The sequence below is a fragment of the Bison bison genome, unplaced genomic scaffold (assembly GCF_000754665.1).
Source record: "Bison bison bison isolate TAMUID 2011002044 unplaced genomic scaffold, Bison_UMD1.0 scf7180017864042, whole genome shotgun sequence".
Classification (NCBI taxonomy): domain Eukaryota; kingdom Metazoa; phylum Chordata; class Mammalia; order Artiodactyla; family Bovidae; genus Bison; species Bison bison.
The window spans coordinates 3,113,078-3,131,703 of NW_011494614.1; positions in this window are offsets into that span (position 1 = coordinate 3,113,078).

Genomic DNA, 18,626 nt, shown 5'->3' on the forward strand with positions numbered 1-18,626 from the left:
AGGTGGATGAAACTAGAGCCTATTATACAGAGTGAAGTAAGCCAGAAAGAAAAATACCAATACAGTATACTAACGCATATATATGGAATTTAGAAAGATGGTAACAATAACCCTGTATATGAGACAGCAAAAGAGACACTGATGTATAGAACAGTCTTTTGGACTCTGTGGGAGAGGGAGAGGGTGGGATGATTTGGGAGAATGGCATTGAAATATGTATAATATCATATATGAAACGAGTTGCCAGTCCAGGGTTGATGCACGATACTGGATGCTTGGGGGTGGTGCACTGGGACGACCCAGAGGGATGGTATGGGGAGGGAGGAGGGAGAAGGGTTCAGGATGGGGAACACATGTATACCTGTGGCAGATTCATTTTGATATATGGCAAAACCAATACAATATTGTAAAGTTAAATAAAATAAAATTTTTTTAAAAAGTTTAAAAAAAGTATACAAATAAGCATTTTACTATTAGGTTTGAATATAAAATATCACATATAAACATACATATACACTTATATAAGCATATGTATTTGGATATATTCAATTTTTCCTTGAATCAGTTCTTCAAGGTTATTAAATGATTAAAAAATGGAAAAGGCATGGAGGACAATGAAAAGAAGAATAAAAGACATGAATTATCAAGTGAATAGAGTGAATAGAACATAATTATCATAGAATAAATGATGAATAGGATGATAAAGTGAATAAATGAGGAATAGAAGTCTTGACTAGAATAGAGTGCCTTGCTTGACTTAAGGTCTGAGCTTGGAAAGGAAGACTTGTGGCTGTTATAGAGTTTATAAAAATCTCAACTTGCTGAAATTGGGAGAAAATATAAGTTCTTTTAGCTCAAAAAACATAAAGAAAGTCCTTTTTTAGGAAAAATAAATCAAATGAAAAATAGTTTTGCTGTATATAGGTTCATATTATTTATTTTCTTATTGTGTTTCAAAAGAATTAGCCTGTAATAGAATAATAATCCAGATCCCATGTTATTATTAATGTGGTAAATATTAATAGTAAAAACCAGTACTTAGGGTATGCTTTCATGGTAAATGCTATACAAAGAATACATATTTGACTAAATATAGAATATCAAACAGCTAAAATTTTTTTTGCAAAGAACAAGATTTTAAACAACAATTTAAAAAAATTTACATAGCATTGGTTTTTCCAAATAACACAAAGTACAATTTCATTATATAATTCTCTTAATATTCCAAGAGGTGGTTAGACCTAGAAATGAATACTCCTAAGCTACACAGGAAGACTAAGTGCCCATTGTCAGGCGGTGGGAAAGCTGAGGTTAAAATCTAATACTGCTTCTACTTTTCACTTACTTAGGTGATATTTGTGTACCAAGGGTTTTGAATTCTAGGTAATTTTCATTTTTATCCATCCTGAAAGTCATCCAAATTTACATAAAATATATTGTAACTCATCATGTTACTTGTCTCAATTGTTTAAAATTCATAGGAAAAGAGATGCAAGAGTTATATTGGAAGTTCAAATTGCTGATTTTAGACAAGCAGTGTTTAAGGGTTACTGAGAAAGAACAGAGAATTATTAGACAAGTATTGGCACACTCTATTCTCTGAGGATAAATGGGAAACTTCAATCATTTTCAAAGCCCCAAAGTCTTTGTTGAAAAGCACAAAAATGCATAATGTAACAATTTCATCATTGAGGAAAAGCAAACATCATATTTAGAGTACTGAGTTGCTTATCCTAGCTACAAAGGTAGCCTCAAGGTAACCAACATGTTCTCAAGATGGCAGAGTAGAAGGACATGTGCTCATCTCCTACTAGAGCACAGAAATTGCAACTAGCTGTTGAACAACCACCAACAGGCAGATGCTGGAATTCCCCCAAAAGATAACACATGTCCAAAGACAAAGGAGAAGCCGAAAAAAATGGTAGGAGGGATGCAATCATGATGAAATCAAATCCTATACATGCTGGATGGGTGACCCACAAACTGAGGAATGATAATACCCAAGAAGTTCTTCCAATTTTGTGAAGGTTCTGAGCCCCATGTCAGGCTTCCCAGCCTGGGGACCTAGCAAAGGGACTAGGAATTCCCAGGGAAACTGACTTTGAAGGTCAGCAGGATTTGATTACAGGATTTCCATAGGACTGAGGGAAACAGAGACTCAACTCTTGGAGGACACAAACAAAATCTTGCATGCACCAGGACCCAGGGGAAAGGAGCAGTGACCCCACAGGAGACTGAACCAGACTGACCTGCTAGTGTAGGAGGGTCTCCTGTGGAGGTATGTGCTGGCAGTCGTTCACCATGGAGATGGCCCTGGCAGCATCAGTCCTGGGAGGTGCCACTTTGTGTGAGCCCTATGGGAGGTCACCATTAACCCTACCATTGAGCCTGCAGACTCCAGGGCTGGACTGTCTGAGGCCAAACAACTAACAGGCAGGGAGCACAGCATCACTCATCAGCAAACTGGATTAAAGTTTCACTGAGCACAGCCCTGCCCACAAGAACAAGACCCAGTATTCCCACCACCAGTCCTTCCCATCAGGAATCTTACACAAGCCTCTTAACCTCATCCACCAGAGGGCAGATGGAGAAGCAAGATGAATTACAATCCCACAGCCTGTGACTGTGCATGCTAAATTGATTCAGTTATGTCTGACTCTTTGCATCCCTATGGACTGTAGCCTGTTAGGCTCCTTTGTCCATGGGATTCTTCAGGCAAGAATACTGGAATGGGTTGCCATATCCTTTTCCAGGAGATCTCCTGGACCCAGGGTTCAAACCCAGGACTCTTATGTCTTCCTGCATTGGCAGGCAGATTCTTTACCACTAGTGCCGCCTGGGAAGCCCACAGGCTCACAGCAGCCAGAATGAGAACCACATCACAGAAAGTTAATCAAAATGAAAAGGCAGATATTGTGTCCCAGATGATGGGACAAAGTAAAATCTCAGAAAAATAACTGAATAAAGTTGTTTTCAAGTTGCTTTCAATGAAGGAGATAGACAACCTTCCAGAAAAATAATTCAGAATAATGAAGATGATACAGGATCTTTGAAAAAGAACGGGGAAGATGCAAGAAATGTTTGCCAAAGACCTAGAACTAAAGAACAAATAAACAGAGATGAAAAATACATCAGATGGAATCAATGGCAGAATAACTGATGCAGAAGAATGGATGAGTGAGCTGGAGGACAGAATGGTGGAAATCACTGAAACAGAACAAAATATGGAAAAAAGAAAGAAAAAAATGAAGACAGCCTAATAGACCTTTGTGACAACATTGAATACACTAACATTTGCATTATAGGGGTCCCAGAAAGAGAAGAGAGAGAGAAAGACCTGAGAAAATCTTTGAATAGATAATAGATAAAACTTCCCTAACAGGGGGAAAGGAAATAGTCAACCGAGTCCAAGAAGCACAGAGAGTCCCAAGGAGGATAAACCCAAGGAGGAACATACTGAGACACATGGTAATTAAACCGACAAAAATTAAAAGCAAAGATAAAATATTAAAAGCAACAAGAGAAAAATGACAAATATTAATAACATACAAGGGGATCTCATAAGATTATCAGCTGATTTCTCAACAGAAACTCTACAAGCCAGAAGGGAATGGCAAGATATATTTAAACTGATGAAAGGGAAGAACCTACAGCCAAGAATACTCTGCCTGGTAAGACTCTTTTTCAGATTTGATGGAGAAATCAAAAGCTTTCAAGACAAGCAAAAGTTAAGAGAATTCAATATCACCAAGCCAGCTTTACAACAAAGGGTAAAGGAACTTCTCTAGGCAGGAAACACAAGAGAAGGAAAAGACCTACACAAAATAAACCCAAAACAATTAAGAAAATGGTAATAGGAGCATCAGTTCAGTTCAGTCGCTCAGCCGTGTCTGACTCTTTGTGACCCCATGAATCGCAGCACACCAGGCCTCCCTGTCCATTACCAACTCCCAGAGTTCACTCAAACTCATGTCCATCGAATCAGTGATGCCATCCAGCCATCTCATCCTCTGTCGTCCCCTTCTCCTCCTGCCCCCAATCCCTCCCAGCATCAGAGTCTTTTCCAATGAGTCAACTCTTCACATGAGGTGGCCAAAGTACTGGAGTTTCAGCTTTAGCATCATTCCTTCCAAAGAACACCCAGGGCTGATCTCCTTCAGAATGGACTGGTTGGATCTCCTTGCAGTCCAAGGGACCCTCAAGAATCTTGTTCAACACCACAGTTCAAAAGCATCAATTCTTCAGCACTCAGCTTTCTTCACAGTCCAACTCTGTCAGTCCATACATGACCACTGGAAAAACCATAGCCTTGACTAGATGAACCTTTGTTGGCAAAGTAATGTGTCTGCTTTTGAATATGCTATCTAGGTTGGTCATAACTTTCCTTCCAAGGAGTAAGCGTCTTTTGATTTCATGGCTACAGTCACCATCTGCAGTGATTTTGGAGCCCAGAAAAATAAAGTCTGACACTGTTTCCACCGTTTCCCCATCTATTTCCCATGAAGTGATGGGACCGGGTGCCATGATCTTCGTTTTCTGAATGTTGAGCTTTAAGCCAACTTTTTCACTCTCCACTTTCACTTTCATCAAGAGGCTCTTTAGTTCCTCTTCACTTTCTGCCATAAGGGTGGTGTCATCTGCATATCTGAGGTTATTGATATTTCTCCCGGCAATCTTGATTCCAGCTTGTGCTTGTTCCAGCCCAGCGTTTCTCATGATGTACTCTGCATATAAGTTAAATAAGCAGGATGACAATATACAGCATTGACGAACTCCTTTTCCTATTTGGAACCAGTCTGTTGTTCCATGTCCAGTTTTAACTGTTGCTTCCTGACCTGCACACAGATTTCTCAAGAGGCAGGTCAGGTGGTCTGGTATTCCCATCTCTTTCAGAATTTTCCACAGTCTATTGTGATCCACACAGTCAAAGGCTTTGGCATTGTCAATAAAGAAGAAATAGATGTATTTCTGGAGCTCTCTTGTTTTTTCCATGATCCAGCGGATGTTGGCAATTTGATTTCTGGTTCCTCTGCCTTTTCTAAAACATATCAATAATTCCCTTAGATGTAAATGGATTAAATGCACCAACAAAAAGACATAGACTGGCTGAGTAGATGAAAACATGTTCATGTATGTACTTCCACTTACCACATCACTCTACTTAACCCCCCAAATTGTCTGTAACTATTTTATATTGTCAGGTTAATCATGTTTCCATTATTTTTTGTCTGGCTACTGATTGTGAAAACTGATAAACCTCCTTTACTATTATGATTATGTAACTATTATTTCTTTTAATACCATTGTGCCATGATTATTCAAAAGAAAACAATAGAATTCTATATCACTAAAGCTACCATTTATTAGAAAAACCTATAATCACTTTTAAAAATCTAGATGCACATTAGAATTTTCTTGGAATTTTGTGTAAAATGCCTAGATATTGTTTTTTTCTCCAGAGCTCCAGATATGATTCTAATGAGCATCTGTGTTTAAAAACAACTGGATTATATGCTGATCTTGATCTTTTACCTAGTTTGTTTCACTTTTTCTATTTCATATTCAGTGCTCTCATTTCATTTAGATAATGTTTTCCAACTTCCTGCTTCATTCTTCTGTTGTTCTTTCTCAAGCATTTATCAAATGTAGTAAGAAAGCTTTTGTGTGTATATATATAAGTATATATATACATACATATAAAATATAAAATACGTATTTTAGAAAATTTGTGGATATTTGCTTAACTAAAAATTCATGACATTTTATTTCCATTTGTTTGACTCAATATGAATAGAATTCTAGACTTCTAATTTATATTCACTCAAAATTTTTATATAGCTCCACTTACTCTGGGATAGAATATTACTGCTAAAAGTCTAGAAAGCTTCTTATTTTAGTGACTTAAAAAAAAATCTGAATGTTGCTTTAAACTTTTTTTTTCTTTTCTTTTCTTTTTTAACTTTAGAATATTGTATTGCTGCTGCTGCTGCTGCTGCTAAGTCACTTCAGTTGTGTCCAACTCTGTGTGACCCCATAGACAGCAGCCCACCAGGCTCCCCCATCCCTGGGATTCTCCAGGCAAGAACACTGGAGTGGGTTGCCATTTCCTTCTCCAATGCATGAAAGTGAAAAGTGAAAGTGAAGTCGCTTAGTCGTGTCCAACCCTCAGCGACCCCATGGACTGCAGCCTACCAGGCTCCTCCATCCATGGGATTTTCCAGGCAAGAGTACTGGAGTGGGGTGCCATTGCCTTTTCCGCAATATTGTATTGGTTTTGCCTTTTGCCATATATCAACATGAATCCGCCACAGGTATACACGTGTTCCCCATCCTGAACCCTCCTCCCTCCTCCCTCCCTGTACCATCCCTCTGGGTCGTCCCAGTGCACCAGCCCCAAGCAACCAGTATTGTTCATCGAACCTGAACTGGCGACTCTTTTCATATATGATATTATTCATGTTTCAATGCCATTCTCCCAAATCATCCCACCCTCTCCCTCTCCCACAGAGTCCACAAGACTGTTCTAAACTTCTAATCCAGTTTGGAGAATATAAAGAAATACTGTGTTATTAAAAAAAAGAGAGAGAGAAAATTAACATGTGATACAGTATTATTAACTAAAGTACAGATTTTGTTTAAATTTCACACAAAAAAATGTGTTCTAGCATAGCTCCCTCACCTGCCCACTTGCATCTCTTACAAGTGACCTATATTAATAAATGTACTTCTTGCCTAAAAAAATGTGTTCTGCTTAAAAACAATAATATTATCAATATCAAGATTTACTTTCTTTGGGATCATATGCCAGTTTCTCAAGGAGTTTGGCTTCTAGCTACTTGGCGATAATGTAGAAGGTTTGAGAAATACATATTCAGCTAGGCGCTACTTGCTGCAAATAGCTTTAGAATTTTACCATTCTTCAATGTGTAAACATTTTTATCTGTTTTTTTCTGATAATAAAATTGTACATATTCAATATAGAAACTGAAACATATGAAGGAAATAAAAATTGCCAATTAAAAAAAAGGCAAGCATTCTATCTCGGGTGTCTTTATATCTCAAGAGGAATAGCCAGAGAGAACCAATTTGTAAATGTCCTAGTCTTAGTTTGATACCATTACAAGGAAGCCATTGGAATCACCCTTGCATCTTCAATACGTAGAGCCTAATGGATCCCACTTTCTCATATTTAAGAATTTAGCAAATGAAATAGTATTGAGTTCTGATGTTGATTTTCTATATGTAATATTTTATCTTTATACATTCATTATTACAGATAACATTTAAAAATACTACTTATATATGCATTTATTACTCTTCCCCAACCAACAATTTGCATGGCTTTGAAAATCAATTTCCTATATTTTCTTTTCCCTTCAACTCTTTCTTCCTCCTCTTTACTATGATGTGGTTTACCCATGTTTCCTATGATGTGGTTTTTCCCATTTGGCACGTCTTCCTGTCTCCTTCACTCATTTACAGACTCTTGTATTCCTGCTCTCCCAGAAGGACTTTATCCCCATGATTAGGCCTTTTGGATTCTTTTTCTTCTAAAAATACCCAATGAATTTGTATCTAAGCCTCCAACTTGCCCACTTCTCCCAGCTCCTTGATCTTACTTCTCCAGTTAATAACCTCAACCATCTGGTTCCCAAATCTTTTCCTATAGTGTGTTCCCTTATTAGGAGGTACTTTATTCTTACATGCTTCTTTTGGAGAACTGCCATGTTTTCTTATATTGGTTTTAATTAGGAGTTTGGGGGGTTTTACAAATGTTCTGTGGGGTAGCTCTGCATTGGACTAGTCTTATTTCCTGTAGGTTCTTAATATATATTTTTTTATATATTCATCATGAAATTCAGCAGCTTCTATTTTGTAGATATTGATTTGGTTTGACATTTCCTTGTATTTAAGGGGACGGGAGGAAAAGGGGACGACAGAGGATGAGAAGGCTGGATGGCATCACCGACTCGATGGACGTGAGTTTGAGTGAACTCCGGGAGATGGTGATGGACAGGGAGGCCTGGCGTGCTGCGATTCATGGGGTCGCAAAGAGTCGGACACGACTGAGTGACTGAACTGAACTGATGTTCCTTTTTAAGTTTGGGGTCTTATCCTATGTCTCAGTGTCTTTATTTTCCCTTGTCTTTTCTGTGTTTGTCTCTTTTCCATTTCTATAAAATCCTGACTCTTTGGGAGAGAGCTATCTTTTTATTATTCCCAAAGATTAAGTTAGAAAAAAAAGTAAAGTCCTTAGACTTATCACAGTAAGTGCCCATTAACTATCAGCTATTATTTTTATAACTATCTCGGTGATTGCTGTGAATAACCACTACATCCTGAATCATCCTATTTTCCAAAACAACTTTTTTATGTCTCATCCTGTTCACTTTCTTGTTGCCAACTTCTCATTTATCTTTGAATCTTTCTTATATTTTACATATAAATGCGACTTTTTGGCTTTTCTTTTTGGTTTAACGGCTCTTACTGCAACATACTGAATAGATTACTAATGTATTTTTAAATATCTCTTCCATATGTTTTTCATTGTCTTAAACATTTCATCTTTGTCCTTTTAATGAATTCAGACTCTCCATTTCACCTTTGCACTTTAAATGCTGATTCTTTTGTGATTGTGTTTTTTTTTTTTTTCATTTTATTTAGCACATGAAAATATTACATATACATGTCATCTGCCCTGTTGATTCTTCTCCATCCAACAACTGACCAGGGAATGATAAGATATGGAGTTTTTGCAGTAACTTAAGAGGTAAGAAGCTTTTCCTTTGTTACCAGAAAGAAAATCATGGTTTACCTGATTCAAAGTCTTGATCTAATCTTAACTATGCACCATGATATCTTAAGGAAACCTAGTTCCCTTTGTCCCTTTATAGTGCTTCTTTGTAATTTTATGTATTTAGTTCTCTGTTATTGTGTCAGTCTTTCCTATTTAGTAATTCTAGGAAACTATTTACCTAGTTTGCTTTCCTTTATCCTTTCAGCTGCTACTGGTGTCCTGTCACCATTAAGAAAATGGAAAGGAATGGTAAGATATGTATGCATGCCTGCTAAGTCACTTTAGTTGTATCTGACTCTTTGTGACCCTATGGACTGCAGCCCACTATTTTCCAGGCAAGAATACTGGACTGGGTTGCCATGTCCTCCTTCAGGGGATCTTCCCAACACAGGGATTGAATCCATGTCTCTTATGTCTCCTGCAAGAAGGCAGGATAAACCATATAATACTCTAATTTAAAACATACATATAAATATATGTTCACTCGATTATATTTGAAAGGAAAAATCTCTGGATGAGTAGATGTTAATATTGGTTGTCCCAGGGTATAGAATTTTTCATTTTTTCTGTGTATGCATATATGTGGTGTGTGACATCTGCAGTAACTTTTCTTCCCGCAACCATCCTGTTCTTGGGTAAATAGCTATATAATTTTTATTAGAAATTAAATATACTTAAAAAATGATTGAGGAGTCTCTTTATTTCATCAGTCTTGTCATTTTAATAGGCTCCCATAAGCCAACAACTTAGGAGACAAGTCAGTCAGCAGACTACAAAAGTAATTCAGCTGAGGCCATTAACCTAGAAAGAGTTTCCTCTCTAAAAATGTCATCAGGTCATTCCCTTCTGTTATGCTGAAGTATGGTAATAATTAAATTATTCCTTTCTTAATTGCTGTCACCAAGGCATTGACCACATTTTTTTTTCCAATTACATTTTAGATTACCCACAAGATAATCAATAATCCTTCTTCAGCTTTCCTTTCTGAAGAGCAAAAAGTACTCCTTCCTTGACCTTTGATCCTGCTCCTTTCTCTAACACACATATACACAGGCACACGCACACACACACGTGTGTTCACATGTTCAGACATATATATGCTTTTCATTTCAGAGTGCTGTATAATCAGTCTTCTGAGCCCTGACATTTCTCTTATTCCATGCTGTTAACTTTAAGTTCTGCTTTATCCAGAGTTGTAGGAAGTTTATCAGTCCTTAGAGGTTTCTTTGATGGCCAACTTTTCTTTTATCATTTCTTTCTTCTTCCCCTTCTTTTTTTGCCTTTTCTCACTGCCTGCCGATTTATACTTTATTTCTTCCTACATTTCCTCATACATCACTATATACCATATTCCTCATATTCCAATTTCCTCATATAATCTTTTTATACTTAATATATTTAATATTGTATGTTTACATTGGCGGATGTTCTATTCATTTTCTTAAGTCTTTGCATCCATGAGAAAAATGTAGTGAGTCCCATTGCCCTCCTCATATATTACCTTTAAGAACTTCTAACCAAAATGTTCTTTTCAGAGGTAAGGAGAGTTTGTCTCTTTCCTCATATACTGGATGACTTACAGACCTAGATCTTGCTCATCATACCTGCTATATCTTTTCCCCTTTGCCTTTTTCTTTCCATGGCCAGAATAACAGCTCCTTTTTTCCCCTTTTTTTCTGTTGAAATGCTTGTTCCATGTCCTTTCCTTCTCTTAGAGCCCTGTATTTTTCCTTGCATTTATTCTGAGCAGGTGTTCCCAGCTTAGGTCTTTCATTTCCCCTTTTGTTAATTATAATATAGCATATAATAAAATTATTATATTATACAATACAGCATGCTTTGGGGTGAATACTATAAAATTGACCTTTTTTCCAAGATCCTTTCCTCCCTTCCCCTTTTTTTGTAATTAAGGACATCAAACTTATCCTCCAATGTCAAACCACTTTTCCTTACTTGCTGCTGCTGCTGCTGCTGCTGCTGCTAAGTCACTTCAGTGTGACTCTGTGCGACCCCAGAGATGGCAGCCCACCAGGCTTCCCCATCCCTGGGATTCTCCAGGCAAGAACACTGGAGTGGGTTGCCATTTCCTTCTCCAATGCATGAAAGTGAAAAGTGAAAGTGAAGTCACTCAGTCGTGTCTGACTCCTAGTGACCCCATGGACTGCAGCATACCAGGCTCCTCTGTCCATGGGATTTTCCAGGCAAGAGTACTTACTGAACAGTAATTTCATAACTTTGTAAAGTCTATCTTTGGCAGATCCCTGAGGATCCCCATGCTAGTAGTAGTCTTCATCTGTCTCTAAATGAAAAGTAATTGATTGTCCAGCTCAGCTTGCCACAGCGGTCCTTTACACACACACTTTCAAACCCAACCCTTACCAGCCCGCCACTTTCATTGGAGATGAAATCTAATCTAATCTCTCATGATCTCTTGCTAAAATAAATTATAAGATATCCTACAGCAAGAATTTCATACCCGAGGAGAATGAACAGAGCTCTTGGCCATGATGGGTTCATGCAATCACCACAAAGCTTTTCCAGACTTGCTTTCTACTTTCTTCTGAGGCACTCACTCTCTAAACCAAATTCAGTTTCTCTGCTGCTCTGAGGCTTGTATCAAACTCCTTATTTCCAGAGATTCAAATTACTATAAATATGTCCCTTGGGTTCCTCCCAACTGAATTAATAATTAGAGCTCTTGAAGAAATTACCATACCTTGGGCTGGTTTCCAAAATGGAAGCAGAACTTCATAACTTATCTTTGATCAAAAGAAGACTTCCATTTTCCTAACAGGAATGCAAAGATTCTATTTTCCTTTTATTTTTATTTTTTTCATAGGCAACAGGTTTTTTCTGCCTTCTGTCTTCTTAGTTCAGTCATCTGCTCAGTTTTCCATATGCTCTACAGATCTCCACTTTGGTGCTGTCATTGCTAGCTAACTCTCACCCACTTCCCTGCGCATTTACTGCGCAGGGCCAGATCTTAGGAATCTTGGAGCATGGTTTCTCCATCAGGCTTTGAATGGCCCCAAGCACAATCTTCCTGGAAACTTAGAAATTTGCCTGTCACAATCACATTCTGGAAACCCTTGTTTTCCTCTTCTCCCTTTTCTATCCACCAATCACATCCATGGTCTTACTGCGTTCTAAGCCAGAGGTGATAGCAATTTCACTCCCTGCTCCCACATTTCCTCCTAAGAGAAGTTAGCTACCCTTGTCTTTTTCTTTGAGTATGTCACAGAATTGGAGGAAGGCTCTGATGGTTTGGATCATCCTCTTCACCTCCAGGCCAAACTGAGCTTGACTGTATCAGTCCAGAATCTTTCCCCAGGAATTTGTTATTGGAAATAATGGTAGGCTTTGAGTTGCCATGTTGAGTCATATCCATGTAGGAAGAGAAAACTGATTTTCAGAGAGAGGGAAAGAGAGAAGAGGAAGAAGAAAGAAAGAAAAAGAAGGAGGGAGGGGAAGAAAAACAAATGGTTGACTAGAAAAAGAGAACAGAGGCACTATATCTTTAAAGAAGTAGAGAGAAGAGACAAAATACATGATTTTTAAGGTACAAGACCTTCTTTCCTGAAAAGTCCAAACTCCTGTACCCTTTCCATAAAGTTGAAACAGAGTAGGACCCTATGGTCCTTCCCCCAGGTCCTTTGCCTGCTTTTTTATTGAGGAAAAGTTGAGCCAAAGAATAAGTTTAATCAGAGAAATGAGAACATGCAGAAACAAACAAACAAAAAAACAGTGAAAGGAGACCAAATGATAATAATATACTCATTAAGTGTAGTCAAGGACCTTTAGTTCCTCCTGAAGGGCTATAGAGAATATTCTGAGCCATATCCTGTGAGTTGTCTTATAGATACTGAAACCCTCACCATGTGAAGTTAACTTCATGATCACCAGAATGGAGCTGTGACACAAGCTGCCACAATTCTGAGAACTGGCCTCAAAAAAATGGAAACAATCTGACCCTGGAACTGAAGATTGCACTGAAAACAAACAAGATGACAAAACCACTGATGACCAATTTGAAAATGACCATCAGAGCTCCCTGTGATGTTTCTGCATGGAGCCCCCTGCCTCAGGCTGTGAAAGCTCTGCCTCCGGCTTGTCAGAGGGTGGAGTTGGCCTTTGGACAGACTTCAGCCCTCCCCCTCAGTTGTCACATCTGAAATAAAGCAAACTTTCCTTTCCACCAGTCTGGCCTGTTTATTCCCTTTTGAGTGGCAAGCAGCCAGACCCCACACCTTTCAGTAACAAAGTTGCTTTATTTGTCCAAGTTAGTTTTCTTCTTACACCCAAATGTCCGCTTTGGGAGTTATATCCATTAAGGTAAAAATGATATTATTATATATAATAGTGATAATAATAATAACTACCATTTATAATGCACTTACTAGGTATCAGGCATAGTCCTAAACACTTCATATACACAATCACATTCTTACACCTATCTTGTGACACAGGAGTTATTTGATAAGAACATGGAAACGGCACAGGTTTGGCAATGTGCCTAGCTGCAGAGCTGTTAAGTAGCCTTAATTGATCTTTGAACCCAGTTCTGTCTTCTTCTCTTAAACCATGTATTGTGAGGTACATAGCATTCCAAAAATGCCATAAAAGGCATTCCAAATGGTACATGCATACCAGAGTTCTAGACTGCTAAGCTTTTAATGTATTTTAGTCACTAGGCAGAAGCAGCTATAGCATTTTTAAATTGGCATAGAAAAGCAATGTCCAGGCAGGATCATGTAAAATCTTGCTACTCAGAGTGTACTGGTTGGATGAGGAGCTTGGACATCAAAGGGAACTTGTTAAAAAAAAAAAAAAATTGGGGGGCTCCACCCCATACTACAACTACATTTTGGCAAGATCCCCCAAATGATCTATATGTATAGTCAAGTTGGAGAAACTGTACTAAGAGACTCAAAGTAGATGTTGCTGGTGAGCTAAGATAGTATTTTACTTATGTGGTTATTATACTACAGTAGTCTCTAAGGTAAATATTTAACTGCAGTATCAGGTGTCTAGAGTTGAAGTTAAAAGATGAAAATCTGAACTAACTTGAGATTCTGCTAAACCCTATCATTGAAAACATAAGAATTTCTCAAGGAATAACTGATTATTTTTCTACCTGAAGCATTACCTAGACTATATGGGTTCTCTGTCAACTATAATAAATTCAATATTGAATTTTATTTTACTTTATTGTTTTTATGGACTTCCCTGGTGGCTGAGTGGTAGAGAACTCATCTGCCAATGAGGGAGATGTGGGTTTGATCCTTGGGTCAGGACCCCAAGGAAATGGCAACCCACTCCAGTATTTTTATCTGAGAAATTCCATGGACAGAGGATTCTGGTTGTCTACAGTCCATGGGGTCACAAAAGGTTGGACTAACTTAATGACTAAACAACTTTGTTTTTATAGACAAAGCCTAGATCTATTTCATCTTGGTATGTTGACATATTAAGTGCTTTTTTGGCCACCCAGTTATCTTTCTAGCAGAGTATCCATACTTTGGCTTATTGTAAGGAGACTCTGCTGGGTGAGCCCATCCTGCCAGCCTTTCTCCAGAATCTAAATTAAAAGATTATAAAAAAATGGACACAATGCTCATCTGCTTAAAACTGGCTCACAATCTGAGTGCCACCGGTGAAAACCTACCAACTTTTCAGCAAGCCAAATTCCAAAGTAGGAAATGTGAATGACAATTGCCTTTAAGTTTAATCTTAAAAAATGTGTATAGCACTGTATGGCACATAGAACTATATTCAGTATCCTATGATAAACCATATGAAAATAACATCTAAAGTACACACATACACACACACACACATGGGCTTCCCTGGTGGCTCAGACAGTAAAGACCTGCCTGCAATGCAGGAGAGCTGAGTATGATCCCTGGGTTGGGAAGATCCCCTGGAGGAGGGCATGGCAACCCAGTCCAGTATTCTTGCCTGGAGAATCCCCATGGACAGGGAAACCTGGTGTGCTACAGTTCATGGGGTTGCAAAGAGTCAGACATGACTGAGAGGCTAAGCACAGCACACACACCACACACACCACACACTATAAATATATATATATATATATATATGAATCACTTTGCAGTACAGTAGAAATTAACCACAACATTGTAAATCAACTATACTTCAATAAAAAAAAATTTTTAAGAATAGAAAAGAAAAAGAAAAATGTGGAACACTCAGTACATGATTGAGATCAACATCCCAGGAATGAACAGATAGAACATGTGACTTAACCTGAGGAAAACAAGTATTTCTTAATTTTCACACATGGTTTTCACTTACCTATGTGGGATTTAGCTTATGTATTCAAAACATGGATGTACCAGAAGTCAACAATTTAGTTATGGTAGATACAATAATGATGACAAGTAATGCTCAAATAATGTCATATTCTTATCTTTTGTGCTACAATGGAAACCCTCCATGGGTCCATGATTATGGTATAAGATATTAGATATGGGCAACTGGCTCTAAAGATATTTCTGCACCAACAGGCTCTATAAACATTTACTTCCCTGTGTCCTGAAACAATTAAGGGTATAAAGAAATTGTAGCAAAACCGGCATAGTAATATAACATTTCCAATCTGTTATTAGTAAATCTTGTGAGACATGCCTTTGTGAAACCAGAGAGGTCACATACAAAGAGTGGAGAAGAGAATGGCAATCCTCTCTAGTATTCTTGCCTGGAGAATCCCATGGAGCCTGGTGGGCTACGGTCCATGGAGTCACAAAGAGTTGGACTCAACTAAGAGACAAACACACATATACGTAGAGAGCAAAGGGAATATTTATCAGATAACAAAGATTAGAGGAAGATGACAAGCCAGGCCTGGCATCTTTTATTCTGGATTTAATAAAAAATTCTTTAAAAATATTATAAAGTGCCCAAGACTAGGGACTAGGGCTTCATGTAGATTGGAATAAGGAAAGTAAATACTAAAAAAGGGGACTGAAAAGAAGCAGTTTCCTTGAGTAATCTTAACTTCTGGGAGCAAGAAATTTTGCAAAGAATGAAAAGATTTAGGCAGCCTGGGATTTTACTGGTCCTTATAAGATGGGGCACAGGGGGAAAATGTAGACTATATATATATGATTCAGTTATATGTTCATATATATACATACACATATGTATGTACAACTGAATCATTTTTCTGTATACCTGAAACCAATACAACAACATTAAATCAACATTGTAAATCAACTATACTTCAATTAACAACAAAAAAAAGAGTCTTCATTGAACCAGGGAGAAGGAAAAAGAAAGAAAGGAAGACCTAGCTTGTTATCATCTCCCATGGGGCAGATACTCAGTAGGCACATTACTCTAGGACCCCGTAGGCCGGGCCATGTGTCATGTCACTACCTTCCAAACCCCTCCCCCCATTGCCACCCCTAAATAATTGGAAGGCGATGCTCAGTGAGATTTCCAAAGGTCCATTCCCAGTTCCGTGCAAGCAACTTGCTTTCTTTTCTCCCCCACACACCTGGTGTTTCCCCTCCTGCACTTCCCTCTCCTTCCTCTCTCTTCCTTCCCCTCTCCCTTTCCTCTGCCTGGTCCCTCACTCTCCTCTCCTTTTATTTATCTAACCCTGGAGCAACCAGGCTGTCTCCTATTCTTTGTCCTTACCCCTGATGTGATTCTTAATGAAATCAGTTTCAGAAGCCTACTGATTGGATCCATGACAAGTGTATCATTTTTGAAGCAGCTGGGCCCCTGCTGTACCGGGACCACCTTTTACCCTTTCTCTGCGTGCTTTTTCCGCTTGTGCTCCACCTTAGCCCTCTCACCTCTCTACTTCACTGGAGGACATCAGCTGTGAATTCCTTGGGCATCTTGTTGCTTTCTTTCTCCTGTATTCTTTTTAGGGAAAACAAGAGTCACCTCACTTTCTTAACTTGTATCTCAGAAGTTATCACATCTTAGTTATTACACTTGGAAGGTTTTCTCAAAGGATCCCATTATCTCCCAAATCCTGGTCTCATTCTCTCTCACCTGCAAAATCCTAACAGTTGGCCCACACATTGGCTCTCCCTTCTCTCACACTGCCATCCTTTACATTTTATGTTTCTCAGAAGTTCGCTTATAGCTCTTGATTCAAATTTTTTCAGTAATCTTTCCAACCTCAATAATTGTTGACTTTTTTGTGACTTTTATAAAAAGCGAGAGAATTCCTTGGTTGTCCAGTGATTAGGACTCTGCACTTTCACCAGCCTGAATTCAATTCCTAGTTGGGGATTTAAGATCCTACATGCTATGTCATGCAACCAAATTTTTTTAAAAAAAAAAAAGGAGAAAGAAGAGCCTTCCTGAAGATAGTTACTAGAATTTTTGTAAAGGCAAGAAGGGTAGCCTTTTTGTTTATGAATCTGAAACTGAACAGATCTGACTTCCCTAAAATTGTCTGTCCTTTGCAAATTATATATAAATTGTTGGCTATTTTTAAAAAGCTTGAGTAGAGCAGAACATTTGGGAAGCTTCTGAAATACTCTTTTGACTATCAGTATCTTCAAGATCTGGCTAAAAATGTTCTCTCTTTGATAGAAGACTTCTGGGAAAAACATTTCTGTACTCAATCTTTTTTAGTAGTGGCCACTAACAGTTAATTTTCCTATCATTGCCCTGTATGAATGTGTATTTTATCATAGAATAGTGGTTATATGTATGAGCTTTAGGGATATGGCTTAAGTTTAAATCTCAGTTTCTACTGTGTGACTATGAATGAGTTACTTAACTTCTCTGTGCCTTCATTTCACAACTCATAAATAAGGATACGATTATCATTTACCATAGGATATGTTAAGGACTGTATTGATGGTGGCTCAGATGGTAAAGAGTCCACCTGCAATGCAGGAGACCTGGGTTCAATCCCTGGGTCGAGAAGATCCCCTGGAGAAGGGAATGGCAGTCACTCCAGTATTCTTGTCTGGAAAATCCCACGGACAGAGGAGCCTGGCAGGCTACAGTCCATGGGGTTGCATAGAGTCAGACATGACTGAGCAACTAACATGTTAAGGATTAAAGGACTCAGCAGTGTGCATAGTGCTGAGGATACAGGAAAGAGTTATTTATTATTGCTATTGTTATATGTTATTATGGTCATCTCAGTATGTTCTTTGCATTTCCAACTAAATCGTTAATCTCCTAAAGTCAGGCACTTGCATTATTAATCAAATAAAAAATTAATATAAAATATTTGAGATAATCACTTAAAGATATGAAATAGTCTTTTCATACTTTTAAGGCATTTATAATTGATATTTAAGCATCAGTAAATGCTGACATGTTATTGAGTTTTAGATGGTATTTTATTTTTTATTTATTAAATATAGTCCAATGTATTACAAATAGAAAGTTATCATAGCTGAATACATATATTATTCCTCAAAGACACAATTTTGATTTAAAATATAACTTAAATATATCATAAATCTGTAGTGAAATATGTGGAATACAAAAGCCGTGTTTACAAATTTAACCTTGTTACATTATTGTAAAAAGCCTGTGGTGCATTTAGGACAACTATCTTCTCCAAATTCCTAATCAAGTGTCAAGTTTTCTGAGAGTACATAATGTTACTTAGATTTAAGTGTACATTTCCAAACATTCACATTATGAATTAATGCTTTGCAACAGGCTTCTGAATGGGGTTATATATTGCTTTTGTTGCAAATAAAAAATGCTCAAGAGCCAGGAGTTAGGACCTATTAAATACCAGTGGAACTGTTAATGCTTTCCTCTGCTTCCCTCTCTCTGAATAGAAAATCCATCCTAGTTAGTATTATCCTAATAAAACAAT